Source organism: Lolium rigidum, chromosome 1, assembly GCF_022539505.1.
Source record: "Lolium rigidum isolate FL_2022 chromosome 1, APGP_CSIRO_Lrig_0.1, whole genome shotgun sequence".
NCBI lineage: Eukaryota > Viridiplantae > Streptophyta > Magnoliopsida > Poales > Poaceae > Lolium > Lolium rigidum.
This window is the reverse complement of record NC_061508.1, coordinates 159,985,982-160,001,268: the sequence shown is the minus strand read 5'-3', so window position 1 is coordinate 160,001,268 and position 15,287 is coordinate 159,985,982. Positions and strand designations below refer to the sequence as shown.

The window sequence follows — 15,287 nt, the reverse complement described above, 5'->3', positions numbered from 1 at the left end:
CTTGAATTCTTACTTTATGACATAAGAAGGCTATGTGCTTTGGTTTTTCATTTTTCTGATTTTTTTGAATTTTATGCCCATTAGAATCTTGGTCAAATACTAGCTAGGTTAATTTGACCAAGATTTAAACAAGTTTAAAACATGAAAATGAAAAGGTAAGCCTCGATCCTTCTTAGTCACTCTAAAATGAAGATTTGCGAGGGGTGTTCTTGAAATTAAGCTTGGGTCCTTCTTAGTCACTCTAAAAGTAAGCTTTTGGGATGTTTTTGAAATTTCCATGTTTGAAACCCAAAACCATTTCTCTTCATGCTTGACTTCATAAGACATAGTTAAGGGTTAGGGGGTAGATACATGCTTTTATGTTTTGAATATGTCTAGACCTTGTTCATCAACTTGAAGGCTTACTGTATATATATATGACATAAGAAGCTAGGCTATGTGCTTTGGTTTTCATTTTTTTATTTTTTTTGAATGTTTATGCCCATTTGAATCTTGGTCAAATCCTAGGTTTTACCAAGATTTAAGCAAGTTTAAAACACATGAAAATGAAATGGTAAGCATGGATCCTTCTTAATTAGTCACTCTAAAATAAAGCTTTTGGGAGGTTCTTGAAATTTTCATGTTTGAAACCCAAAACCACTTCTCTTCATGATTGACTTCATAAGACAGAGTTTAGGGTTAGGGGTAGATATATACACGAGTTGTCTGGTTTGAATATATGTCTAGACCTTGTTTATCAACTTTAATGCTTACTATATATATGACATAAGAAGACTATATGTACTTTGGTTTTTCATTTTTCAGATTTTTTTATTTTTCTACCCATTTGAATCTTGGTCAAATCCTAGGGTTGACCATGATTTAAACAAGTTTATAACATGAATTGAAAAGGTAAGCATGGATCCTTCTTAGTCACTCTAAAATGAAGCTTTTGGGATGTGTGTCCTTGAAATTTCCATGTTTGAAACCCAAAACGACTTCTCTTCATGCTAGACTTCATAAGATCGACCGAGTTTAGGGTTAGGGGTAGATACATGATTTGTATGGCTTCAATATGTCCAAACCTTATTAATTTATCAACTTGAATGCTTGCTATATGACATACAAAGACTATATGCTTTGTTTTTTCATTTTTATGATTTTTTATGAATTTTATGCCCATTTGAAACTTTTGGTCAATCCTAGGTTTGACAAAGATTTAAACAAGTTCAAAATATGAAAATGAAAAGGTAAGCATGGATCCTTCTTAGTCACTCTAAAATAAAGCTTTTGGGAGGTTCTTGAAATTTCCATGTTTGAAACCCAAAACCACTTCTCTTCATGATTGACTTCATAAGACAGAGTTTAGGGTTAGGGGTAGATATATACATGAGTTGTCTGGTTTGAATATGTCTTGACCTTGTTTATCAACTTTAATGCTTACTATATATATGACGTAAGAATGCTATGTGCATTGGTTTTTGATTTTTTTTCTGAATTTGTATGCCCATTTGAATCTTGGTAAAATCCTAGGCGGTTTGACCAAGATTTAAACAAGTTTAAAACATGTAAATGAAAAGATAAGCCTCGATCCTTCTTAGTCACTCTAAAATGAAGATTTGCGAGGGGTGTTCTTGAAATTAAGCTTGGGTCCTTCTTAGTCACTCTAAAATTAAGCTTTTGGGATGTTTTTGAAATTTCCATGTTTTAAACCCAAAATCATTTCTCTTCATGCTTGACTTCATAAGACATAGTTAAAGGTTAGGGGGTAGATACATGCTTTTATGTTTTGAATATGTCTAGACCTTGTTCATCAACTTGAATGCTTACTGTATATATATATATATATACCAGCACTATTCTGCAACCGGTTGCAGAATAATATTCTGAGCACCGACTTGTACTTTTCTGAACACAAGGTTGTACTTCTCGAATAACAGGGTTCAACTTTCTGTCGAACTTACCTGAACTTCCTATTTTCTTCACAGCTACTGAATATACTTCGGGTTTCTCAACCGTTTGTCGAAACTATGCAAATGATATACCGTTGGATAGATAATGAAAAACCGCAACTTTTTCATGTTCATAATTTTTGCAGATTTTGCACGGTTTAAATTTAATTTTGAAAATACGAAAACGCCTCTATATGGCCAGAAAATGAACTTTTAGTTCGATTTTCGAATCATTTATCGAAACTGTGCAAATGATATACCGTTGGATAGATAATGAAATTTCGCAACTTTTTCATGTTTTACGTTTTTTCAAAATCCTCACAGTTTTTGAACAATTTTGAAAATACCGAAATTTGGACGTACTCAAAAACGGGCGGATAGTAATTTGGATGATTTGTTTCAACCGTTTGTCGGAATGATGCAAATAATATGGCGTTGGAAAGCTATGGAAAAGGCGCAACTTTCTTATTTCAATTGTTTTCTCTAATTCCTTACAGTTTAAGAGAATAACTCGAATTACTGTCCGCCCATTTTATGTGACGGGCACCGAGTGATTTTCTCCGTGATTTCCATGCGGTATATTCAAACTATGGAAATGATATATGGTTGGAAAGGTGTCAAAATGGCGCATCTTTTTCGTATCTACCATTTTTCCAAATCCGAACGGTTTAAAACTAATTTAGAAGTTTTGAAATCATGTTTCCGGTATATTTTATGGGATAGCAACTTGAATTCGATGGATTGGATCCATTTATTTGTTGTGAAATGATGTAGGTAATGAAATTAGACACATACTCTACCATATAAAGCTTTTTGTGACAATTATTAAAGTGGTTGGTGATCAAATCGATGAGATTTGGACAACAGATTTCCGCCCCGTAAAAACAGAGCACTGAACTTCTCTCGACATAAACTTGTACTTATCGGGCAATGCGGTTGTACTTCTTTGTGTGGTTTCATGAAAATGTTCAGAAAAACTGATAAAATTGTATCTGAAAACTTTCTACTTCCCATGGTTACCGCTTGTACTTCCTGCAGTCACCGCTCGTACTTCTCGGAATCACTGATTGTACTTCCCGCGGATGAGGGGATTTTTTTTTTGTACATTTAGATTTTGTTGGGTTTTTTATACTTCCTATATTAAGTGAGTGTACTTCTTGTCGAATGGTTGTACTTCTCAGCTTTAAGTGTTTGAACTTCCTCACGGATGACGAGATTTTTTTCTGTACATTTAGATTTTTTCGGTTTTCTTGTACTTCCTATAATAAGTGGTTGTACAGCTCGTGTCGAATGGTTGTACTTCTCGATGTCAATTATTTGAACTTCCTCGCGGATGATGGAATTTTTTTTGCATTTACATCTTGTCGGTTTTGTGTACTTCCTATGTTAAGTGGTTGTACTACTCGTGTTGAATGGTAGTAATTCTCAGCGTCAAGTATTTGAACTCCCACGCGGATGATAGGATTTTTTTTCCTACATTTCATTTTCGCAATACATTTCCGCCCCGCAGGAACAGAGCGTTGAACTTCCCTCGACATGAGGTTGTACTTCCCGGGAAATACAATTGTACTTCTCGGTGCGGTTTCACGAAACTATTCATAAAAACCGATAAAAATTTATATGAAAACTTTGTACTTCCCGTAGTTAGTGCTTGTACCTCCTATAGTCAGTGCTTGCACTTCTCGGAATCATGGCTTGTACTTCCCGTGGATGACTGGACTTTTTTGTTTTTTGTACATTTGGATTTTGTCAGTTTTCTTGTACTTCCTATATTAATTGAGTGTACTGCTTGTGTCGAATGGTTGTACTTCTTTTCTTTAAGTATCTGAACTTCCTCGCGGATGATGAGTTTTTTTCTTGTACATTTGGATTTTTATCGGTTTTCTTGTACTTCCTACAATAAGTGGTTGTACTGCTCGTGTCGAATGGTTTTACTTCTCATTGTCCAGTATTTGAACTTCCTCGCGTATGACGGGATTATTTTGGTTTTTCTACGTTAGGATTTTGTCGGTTTGCTTGTACTTCCTATAATATGTGGTTGTAGTGCCCGTGTTGAATGGTTTTACTTCTAGTCGTCAAGTATTTGAACTTCCTCGTGGATGACGGGATTATTTTGTTTTTTTCTACATTTGGATTTTGTCGGTTTTCATGTACTTTCTATAGTATGTGGTTGTACTTCCAAGTGTCGAATGGTTGTACTTATCATCGTCAAGTATTTGAACTTCCTCGCTGATGATGGAATTATTTTGTTTTTTTTTTGTACATTTGGATTTTATCGAGTTTTTTGTGCTTCATATAATAACTGGTTGTACTGCTCGTGTCGAATGGTTGTACTTCCGGGTTTATTTTTAACTGAATTTGTATACTTCTCGACCGAGGTTTAGAACATGTACTTCTCCAACTTGTTCCTTTGTACTTTCCGATGGAATTGTTTTATTTTATTTTTCTTGATAAATAATTTTAACCTGAGCATGGAAATGTGTATTTCGACAAATATGTTTAACCCAAGCATTACTTCCTTCGTATGAATAGTTGTATTGCTAGCGTTGAATGGGTGTACTTAACTAAGTACTTATCACATGTACTATTTTATTCACTTCTCCGAATGATTGCAGCTAAATAAAAATAAACGTTTACTGTCAACGGTAGAAAAGTTGTTCCGTGATTTGCGGAAATAAATATTTATATGTTTTAATAGATAAATTATTTGACCTATCAACCGACCGCGAATAGAGGGGATTTTGTTGGCTTGGAAATATTAATTATTTGTCATATTTTGTTGTGGATGGTTTTCTTGTTACTACACTTCACTAGTATTACGTACTCACCGGAACATAATGTGACTTCCAAAAATTACTGGTTGTACTTCTCGATAGATGTTTTTAATATTTTTCGGTTTTCTCTATTTTTGGTGTTTGGCAATTTGTACTTCACGGATCATATGTTTTTACTTACTGGTTTTTAGCAAATGAACTTCGCCTTTCACAGTTATACTCGATACATTAAACATGCACTCCACGTTAAAAGAAACATATGGAAAAGTAACCGTGGGAATTTAATTACCTACCGAGCATGAAACTGTGTACTTTCGCTATACAACCAGGTGCAGTACTAATCGAGAGAGAGAGATCAGCACATGAGAGAGTGGAGCAGCATCAGCAGCTACACATAAGAAAGAGAGCTAACAGTACATATAGAGTGGAGTATTTCAGAGAAAGACTATAGCAGTACAGTTCTCGTGAGGTGAGAAAGCAGCAAGCGATGATTAAGAAGAGGCAGTCGGCGAGCTCGCGACCTATCCGTCCTTATCACTTCTTCCTCTGACCTTGCCGCTGGATTTTCCCGACCTCGACATGATCCTCAAGCTTTTCCCAACCTCGACATGATCCTCGTCTCTCACCTCTTTGCACCCCTGTCGCCCAGAGATGTCCACGCCGGCAGGCTCAACACTGCCACGGGCGAGGAAGAACAAGTGCAACAGGGAAAGGCAGAGGAAGGCCAGTAGATCCGTGGTGCTCGAGGATGTGAGAAAGGCAGAGGCGCGTCGCAAATTGCATCTGTACTTAGCCAATAGAAAGCATGTGCTGCTTGTAATGCAGTATTTGTACTTCCATGTATCAGAGAAATATACAACAACAGTAGTAATATGCACATGATCAACTTGATTCAATCAGCAATCAAACGGCAAAATAGCTGCAATTTTAATCAAGACCGTGCCGTGGTCCATGGAAGTCAATCCAACCTCACAGCAGAGACACTCCCGTTGAACATGGAGCCAACCTCATGCAGCCAACATTACTGAACTAATCAACTGATGATTGGTTCATCACAGGGAAATTACGATGATTTAGTTGTATATAAAGCCTGTAGCTCAATGTACATACAGTGTCAAGCGAATTTTCGCATTACTATACGGATCAGTGTCCTGATGCCAACGCGAATCAGCAGTAAATAAAGGCAGGAGGCCAGACTACAGAGAACAGAGGCAGAGCTGCTCACCTCGTGGACGCAGTGTTCGACGGCGAGGCGCGCGAGGAGGCAGTGCGACGTGCTCATGGCCGAGTCCCAGAGCCCGTCATGCGCAGGGAGCGCGCCGTAGTGCGACCCGAGCTCCCTGAGCCGCACGGAGAGCACCACGAAGTGCCGCCCTTCGTCCTGCGCGACGCGTGCGAAGTCGTCGAAGAACTCACGGGGCATTTGGAGCTGCGCGCCGAAGCGGGCGACGATGTCCTAGGAGAGGTCGACGGCCCAGCTCTCGGTGTGCGCCAGCGAGTGCAGCATTGCCCGGCCGGCTCGCGGCGCTGCCGCCCTTCCCGGCTTCGGCATCCGGGAGGGCGGGAGCAGCCGCACCGCGTCGCTCCGCGCCGGGCGGTCCGGCGGAGCCCGCGGGGACTGCGCCGGGTCCTAGGGGAGCGGGATGGCGCCGCGCAACCACTGGGTGGCGGCGAGGTCGCCCAGTCGGGCCTTCTCGTCGGGGTCGCCCGTGTTGAGGATCTGCAGCACCCAGTCAACCAGCGTCTTGCAGCCCCTCCGCTTGGTCGACGGCGGTTGCTCCCGTAGCGAGCACGCGCGGAGTGGGAAACCGAGGTCCCGCGCGGAGAGACATTGAGGCGGCGCGGGGCTGCAGGCGGCGCGGGGCTGCAGGCGGCGAGGAAGCCGTGGCGTCAAGGGAGCCTTACCGCGGCGGCGGGGAGGCCCTAGAACGGGTGGCGCCCAAGGTCGTGAGACGGGCGGCGCGGGAGGATCCTACGAGGGGAGGCGGGCGCCTCTTGGCGGTGGAGGCGCGACGGCGGTTAGCCGGAGCAGCGCCCTGGCCGGTGATCCGCTGCGGCGGCGCTTGAAAGGGTCGACGGGGAAGAAGGTGGTAGGGAAACCGGGAACGTGGGAAGCCGTTTATTGGCTGCGGCGGGGGGACAGGGGGCTCGCCGGCGGCGGAGGATTAGGGGGCCGGCGTGGGGAGGTGGGAGAAGGTGGAGGTCGTGGCCTCGTGGGGAGGTTGGTTCGTTGGTGGGGTTGACGATTTGGGATTGGACCGGTCGGTCCTTCGCATCGCCTCTATAGAGCCGGTTGGTGCTCAGAATATTATTCTGAGCACTGATTTTAGAATAGTGCAACCCTATATATATATATATCTTTACTATTAAACGGGATGGGTGGTGTCCGTACGTAAAAAAGACGTTTCGTACGTCATAAAAACCAGAGCGATCCGGAAAAACCGTGACTTAAAGTTCCTTCCGCGACAAAAAAAAGAAAAAGAAAAACCAAACGCTGGTCGAGGTGGTACTAAAAGTCGGCCTTGTTTCTTCATCTCTATTTATTGCGTCCCGCTGAAGTGGGCCTGCTGTTGCCTTTCATCAGGCCTGTAGAAAAGCCCATCCGATCAGCTCGCTCGGGAGTCTCGTGCCGACGGATACGACAACAGCAGCTCCGCCCAATCCCTGCCGGACTCAGCTCAACGCCGTGGTGCTGCAGGCATGCAGCTGATGATGGGGAGGACGTCTCCTGCAGGGCTCGCCGGTGGAGTGGAGGCGCGGAAGCTTGCCGCGCTGGCGCTATAGCGTGGACCTGCCCGGGCTGCGCGAGTTCCGGCGCTGGAGCGGACGGACGCCACCGCAAAGGCCATTCTTCAGGAGGTAGCAGTGGATCATGTCGTCGCGACGTCGCCTCTGAATACTGGTTTGCATAACACGACTCTATATGTTCACTGGGACTTGATACACGTTGTGTTTAATCAAGTCAGTATGATAATGATACCTAGATCATTGCGTATGGCACTGAGTGCTAGCTAGCTGGAGAGTTCTTGGTCAGCTGTTCGGCTCCTATGACGTACAGAGTTCAGGTCAAGGACCAGCTTCTTCTAATTTCTCTCCACCGGCCAGCATGCGGCAGCATTCGGCGTCAGCAACTGCAACGCAATCACATTTGGCCGCCCACATGGGCCACGGCAAGATGACCATCTTCATCAGCGACACGTACATATGAGAACCACACGGTGCTACTATCATCGTAATTGATCAATAAGTTCACGCAAGGTGAGTTTAAACATCAAAAGTCCATGTGCAAAAACAAAAGATCTTATATGCGATACACCCAAACATCAGATTTGCAGGGATAACTCTACCGGAGAAAATTCTACAGATGATTTACTCGAGGTATTATTACACTATTAAGGCCCCTTTCTAGATATTAACATCCCAAATGATGTAGAGCTATATCATATAACTGTAACTATTATGAATGCTAAGTTCGCACTATTATGTATCAAAGTGTTCAAGTATTCAAGATGATACTTCCGTCATTGTACTTATCCAAGGCAGTTGTGTCAAGCTGTCCCTTTTAGCAATTTTTTTTCCACGGTTAACTCATCAACTTTTTATACTTGAAACAAATAAAATATTTTTTACCCTCACGTAGGGGAGATGATAAAACCTGATAAAACATCTCTAGAACATATGCACTATGTATTAAAGTGTTCAAGTATTCAAGATGATACATTTGTCATTGTACTTATCCAAGGCAGTTGTGTCAAGCTGTCCCTTTTAGTAATTTTTTTTCCACGGTTAACTCATCAATTTTTGATACTTGAAACAAAAAAAAATATTTTTTACCCTAATGTAGGGGAGATGACAAAACATGATAAAACATCTCTAGAACATTTCGTGATACCAAACAGCGACCTGACCATGTCGATTTTACCCTCATGCGTGCCAGAGAAGAACTTTGAGGAGCTATTAGCACGGAAGGATGGGGACACAATGTAGAACAAAGTGAGATGGCGTGGTTACCGTCGCTTTGTATGAAATACAGAACTTTTCACAAAATTAACTGCTTTATTCGTTTCGGTCGATAGGAAGAACATGTTAACCCGTAGCAACGCACGGGCATTCAGTTAGTATATATATATATGTATATATATATATATATAGGATAAATACTTCCTACTCCTGGGTGTAACTACACCCACATCTCATATACTACCATACGGAAGTATATAATATACTTTATTGGTTTGAGTATGTTCGTACACTATATCTAAGATACTCCATACCAACTTTGGTGAAAAAAGTTTAAATAGACCCATAGTTTGCACTATATATACAAAATACATGCATATTTATACGTAAAGAAATAGTGTACGTAAAAAAATGTACATATAGTACCTACAAAGTAGTATATATACTACCAAAATATTCTTATATACTTCATACTACATGTATATACTCTTCAGTATGATAGATACTACCTAGATTGTGTGAAACACACGTGGGAGTAACTACACCCGGGTGTAGCATGAATATGTCATATATATGTAGGGAGTGGTGTTTTGGAACATGGGAGCATATGCTCCCTATATTTTGAAATGCATCTTACACATATTTTAAATTTCAAAAAAATTGGAACAAAAAATTCGACTGAGCACCGTTGGATTATATGATACAACGCGGATTTTATAACTAGGATGATAGCTACGCATAGACTGAGCACCGTTGGATTGTGCCCATCTCAAACTGCTGATTGACGGCGACTTCACGGTAGACACTCCTCATGCATACAGTCGAAAAGGTGGTCCATGTGCGTACCGCGGAAGGGTCCTACGACCCTGTACCGGAAACAATCTGCCTGCTATTTTGTTTTTCTTAAGTTACTTTAAAGTTCCTCCAATTTAGGTGTTTTACCGTCATTAGCCCCTTTTTTAGGAATATTTTTTTATCATCCACATGAAATTTTGCTTGATTATATTATCTCACATAGATAAAGTACAATTTTCGACGGGACACAAAAGAAATCTGTTAATCATCTCGTAAACTACCCATAAGCAGGCTGGTGGACAATCACCAATTGCAGCGGTGCACAGGCAAAGAATAAAATTCGTTACACATGGATTTCAGATCCCATGTTCATTCAAAATAGAAGGCAAAGTTCGTCAAACATGGATTTCAGATCCCATTTTCATACTATCACCACAAAGTCCCTTCAATAAAATCACATCAAGATTAACACAAGCTGGCAACCCAGAAAATCAGAACCAAACACAAAGACAACTCACCATATTTTCTGTAAAATAAACTTGGATGATTTTTTTTCTTCAGTTGTACCAATGTAGACAACCAATTGCAGGTGTGGACAGGCAAGAACATAAGATGACATTGAGGTCTAAAAAATCAGAAAGAATAAAAGATAACGAGGTGGCCATCCAAAATTTGAGCAAAGTGGATAAATTCCAATACAGACGGGTCATAGATCTTGAGGATCACTTACAACCTGAGATCCCATTCCAGTGCAAAATGAAAAATAAAGACAACAGGTAGATCTAATTCAGGGACATTTGCATCTGCAAATACAACACGAATATTAAAAGGATCTACTAGAAAAATTGGAACGGGAATACAGCAGAATCCAGATTGCAGAAGAGTTGACGAAAAATCAGATCAAAAGAAAACCGCGCGGCGCTGACTCTGTTTCCTATCTAGAAAAAAGCAACCGTGCCCATGGGAGCCTAGCTCCAGCTCGTTGTGGCCGGCCAGGACAAATTTGACGAGCGGCGATCGACGAGGACGCAGGTGGCGGAGCTCGTGGCTCGCGGTAGGGCGGGGCGAGGATGGAGACGACGCGCAGAGCACGATCGACGGCGCGCGGTGCTCCAGGTCGTAGGCGCGCCTCCCCCGCACCTCCAGATCCCATGCTCGACCTCTGCCTCCGATTCAAACGCCGACGGCCACCTCTGCATCTGATTCAAAGTGCGCAGGGCGTGGGCAAGCCGAGACCCAGTTGGATCTTTGCCACGAACCAGTCCATGACAGACAATAATCCCTGTACGAAAATTGTAGGCGAGAGGAGAGGGGCACCCGACCGGAAAAAAATCACATTGAAGAAAGCGGCAAGAAAAAATTAGAGGGAAAAGATCACAAGAAGCAGCGTGTGTCGGGATCCTGCCTAGCCAGCCCCTTTGAGGAAAACGAATAGGAGGCTGCGACGACAATGGTTCCCCACATGGAAACGCTCGGTCGGCTAAGGTTGGGGATAGGAGGAAGCAATCGCTGGGAGGAAGAAGTGCTTCAGATCCCGATCTTGCAACAGGGTTGTCGGTGAGACGTATCTGGGCATCCTAGGTGGACAACGAAGGCCGGCGCAGGGAGCAGGAGTTTTGCACAGGGAGAAGCCCTGCGTGAGGGGCTGCCCGACGGTCTGTGCGCATGGAAGTGACCCGGGCGGTGTGCGCGCGAGGGAACAGGGACGTCGGTGGCCGGCGAGATCTAGAGGAGCTCAGGAAGGTGTGGGATTTGGGGAAAAAATCGGGAGAGAGAGAGAGAGAAATCGGGGACGCACGGGATCGGCGATATGGAGGAAATGGGGTAGGGCCACCGAGCTGTGAATGGAGTGGGCTAGGCGGCCACGCCATGGAAGGAGCGGGGCTAACCGGCGGCGGTGTAGGGAGATGAGGCGGGCGGAGGGACTCCATGACCCAGAGATCTGGGCGGTAGCTGGCCGGGAACGAGGGCAGCTAGGGTGCGAAATCGACAAATGGGGGCGGTGCCCAGTGGAGGTCACCGGCGCCAGAGCTAGGAGGAAGCGGAAGGGCGGGCAACCTTGCCTGGTTGTGGAGGAAGTCAGGCTAGGGAGAAGTGGTTGAGAGAGATGACCGTGCTGGGTGGTTTCAGCCTTCAGGTGGAGCGTGTGGGGTGGTATTGTTTCAGGAAAGAGCGAGGAAACCGTGGCTAACGGCGTTAACTAGATGTGCGGTGGAAATTGCTCTATAGTATGATCCAGTGGCTTGGTTAGGGTGCATAGCTATGCACCAAGGCATGTGGCTATTTCCCATATATGATATAAGAAGCTAGGCTATGTGCTTTGGTTTTCATTTTTTGATTTTTTTTGAATGTTTATGCCCATTTGAATCTTGGTCAAATCCTAGGTTTGACCAAGATTTAAGCAAGTTTAAAACACATGAAAATGAAAAGGTAAGCATGGATCCTTCTTAGTCATTCTAAAATGAAGCTTTTGGGGGGTTCTTGAAATCTCAATGTTTGAAATCCAAAACCACTTCTCTTCATGGTTGACTTCATAAGACATAGTTTAATTAGGGTTAGGGGTAGATACATGATTTGCCAGGTTTGAATATGTCTAGACCTTGTTTATCAACTTGAATGCTTACTATATGACATAAGAAGACTATGTGCTTTTGTTTTTCATTCTTCTATTTTTTTTGTATTTTATGCCCATTTGAATCTTGGTCAAATCCTAGGTTTGACCAGGATTTAAACAAGTATAAAATATGAAAATGAAAAGGTAAGCATGGATCCTTCTTAGTCACTCTAAAATGAAGCAGCTTTTGGGAGGTTCTTGAAATTTCCATGTTTGAAACCCAAAACCGCTTCTCTCTTCATGATTGACTTCATAAGACAGAGTTTAGTGTTAGGGGTAGATACATGATTTGTATAGTTTGAATATGTCTAGACCTTGTTTATCAACTTGAATTCTTACTTTATGACATAAGAAGGCTATGTGCTTTGGTTTTTTATTTTTTCTGATTTTTTTGAATTTTATGCCCATTAGAATCTTGGTCAAATACTAGCTAGGTTAATTTGACCAAGATTTAAACAAGTTTAAAACATGAAAATGAAAAGGTAAGCCTCAATCCTTCTTAGTCACTCTAAAATGAAGATATGCGAGGGGTGTTCTTGAAATTAAGCTTGGGTCCTTCTTAGTCACTCTAAAATTAAGCTTTTGGGATGTTTTTGAAATTTCCATGTTTGAAACCCAAAACCATTTCTCTTCATGCTTGACTTCATAAGACATAGTTAAGGGTTAGGGGTAGATATATACATGAGTTGTCTGGTTTGAATATGTCTAGACCTTGTTCATCAATTGAATGCTTACTGTATATATATATGACATAAGAAGCTAGGCTATGTGCTTTGGTTTTCATTTTTTGATTTTTTTTGAATGTTTATGCCCATTTGAATCTTGGTCAAATCCTAGGTTTGACCAAGATTTAAGCAAGTTTAAAACACATGAAAATGAAAAGGTAAGCATGGATCCTTCTTAATTAGTCACTCTAAAATAAAGCTTTTGGGAGGTTTTTGAAATTTCCATGTTTGAAACCCAAAACCACTTCTCTTCATGATTGACTTCATAAGACAGAGTTTAGGGTTAGGGGTAGATATATACATGAGTTGTCTGGTTTGAATATATGTCTAGACCTTGTTTATCAACTTTAATGCTTACTATATATATGACATAAGAAGACTATATGTACTTTGGTTTTTCATTTTTCTGATTTTTTTATTTTTCTACCCATTTGAATCTTGGTCAAATCCTAGGGTTGACCATGATTTAAACAAGTTTATAACATGAATTGAAAAGGTAAGCATGGATCCTTCTTAGTCACTCTAAAATGAAGCTTTTGGGATGTGTGTCCTTGAAATTTCCATGTCTGAAACCCAAAACGACTTCTCTTCATGCTAGACTTCATAAGATCGACCGAGTTTAGGGTTAGGGGTAGATACATGATTTGTATGGCTTCAATATGTCCAAACCTTATTAATTTATCAACTTGAATGCTTGCTATATGACATACGAAGACTATATGCTTTGGTTTTTCATTTTTATGATTTTTTATGAATTTTATGCCCATTTGAAACTTTTGGTCAATCCTAGGTTTGACAAAGATTTAAACAAGTTCAAAATATGAAAATGAAAAGGTAAGCATGGATCCTTCTTAGTCACTCTAAAATAAAGCTTTTGGGAGGTTCTTGAAATTTCCATGTTTGAAACCCAAAACCACTTCTCTTCATGATTGACTTCATAAGACAGAGTTTAGGGTTAGGGGTAGATATATACATGAGTTGTCTGGTTTGAATATGTCTAGACCTTGTTTATCAACTTCAATGCTTACTATATATATGACATAAGAATGCTATGTCCATTGGTTTTTGATTTTTTTCTGAATTTGTATGCCCATTTGAATCTTTGTCAAATCCTAGGCGGTTTGACCAAGATTTAAACAAGTTTAAAACATGAAAATGAAAAGGGAAGTTTGTATCCTTATTAGTCACTCTAAAATGAAGCTTTTGGGATGTTCTTGAAATTTCCATGTTTGAAACCCAAAACGACTTCTCTTCATGCTAGACTTCATAAGACAGAGTTTAGGGTTAGGGGGTAGATACATGATTTGTATGGTTTGAATATGTCCAAACCTTGTTAATTCATCAACTTGAATGCTTACTATATGACATAATAAGACTATATGCTTTTGTTTTTCATTTTTCTGTTTTTTTTTTAATTTTATGCCCATTTGAATCTTTTGGTCAAATCCTAGGTTTGACCAAGATTTAGACAAGTTTAACACGTGAAAACGAATAAGTAAGCATGGATCCTTCTTAGTCACTCCAAAATGTACCAATTGATAGATGTGTTAACTTTGCTTCATGGAAAAAAATAATGTCATGTAAATGAGTTAACTTGGATTTCCTAGCCTTGAATCCACATGAAACTTTGTTCTAATGCACTATAATAATCAACCGAGTTTTTACACCAACAGGTCTGTCACTTACGTGTGGTGCCCACGCGTGAGGTCCCACACATCAGTGAGCACAAGTCACGTGCAATAATAGGTACGCAAACTCCCAGCCATCTTCTTTGTCAAGAGAAGACGCATCAGGATGCGTATTGGAAGTCTCTGGGTCCTTCAGGATCCTTCGGTTGTCCCTCTCACACAAAAAAAACAAATCTCTCTCATTCTCGGCCTCGCTCGACTCGCTCGCTCGCACCTCCTCCTGCTCACTGACAAACCCTGCACAATAGTCAACATCGTCACCCGAAAAAGGGGAGACACCATAATGCTCTCCCTTCTTCTGTCCTTCCGAGTGATCCCTCTTCCTCCGAGTTTCACTAGCTAGACGGGCAAACACACATGTGCTGCATAGTAATAATAAAAAGGTAGAAAAATCGATATACGAATCTATAATTAAATAGGTTAAACTAGGGTTTTGCCCAGTACTACAGATCAAGGTTCAAAAAAATCCAACTACGGGGTTCGAACAACACGATTCTAATCCAAGAATTTTTTCTACCTCATCCAAATGGCCTCAAACTATAGGGTTAGCATCTATCTAGTGCAGTATGTGTGAAAATGTATCCACTATGTGTGCTATAACTTGTATGTCTTTCAAATTTGAACCAAATTTGAATAAGTTTGAAGTATTTGAAAAAGGGGCTTTTGGCTTAAATGTTTGAAACCCAAAACGACTTCTCTTCATGCTAGACTTCACAAGACCGAGTTTAGGGTTAGGGGGTAGATACATGATTTGTCTGGTTTGAATGTGTCTAAACTTTGTTCATCAACTTTAATGCTAA

General features: G+C 41.4%; 1 pseudogene; it reads right to left on the bottom strand.

The window, feature by feature from the left end:
- Nucleotides 1-4,967: 4,967 nt before the first annotated feature.
- LOC124653043 lies at nt 4,968-10,613 on the bottom strand (annotated as a pseudogene).
- Nucleotides 10,614-15,287: the final 4,674 nt, after the last annotated feature.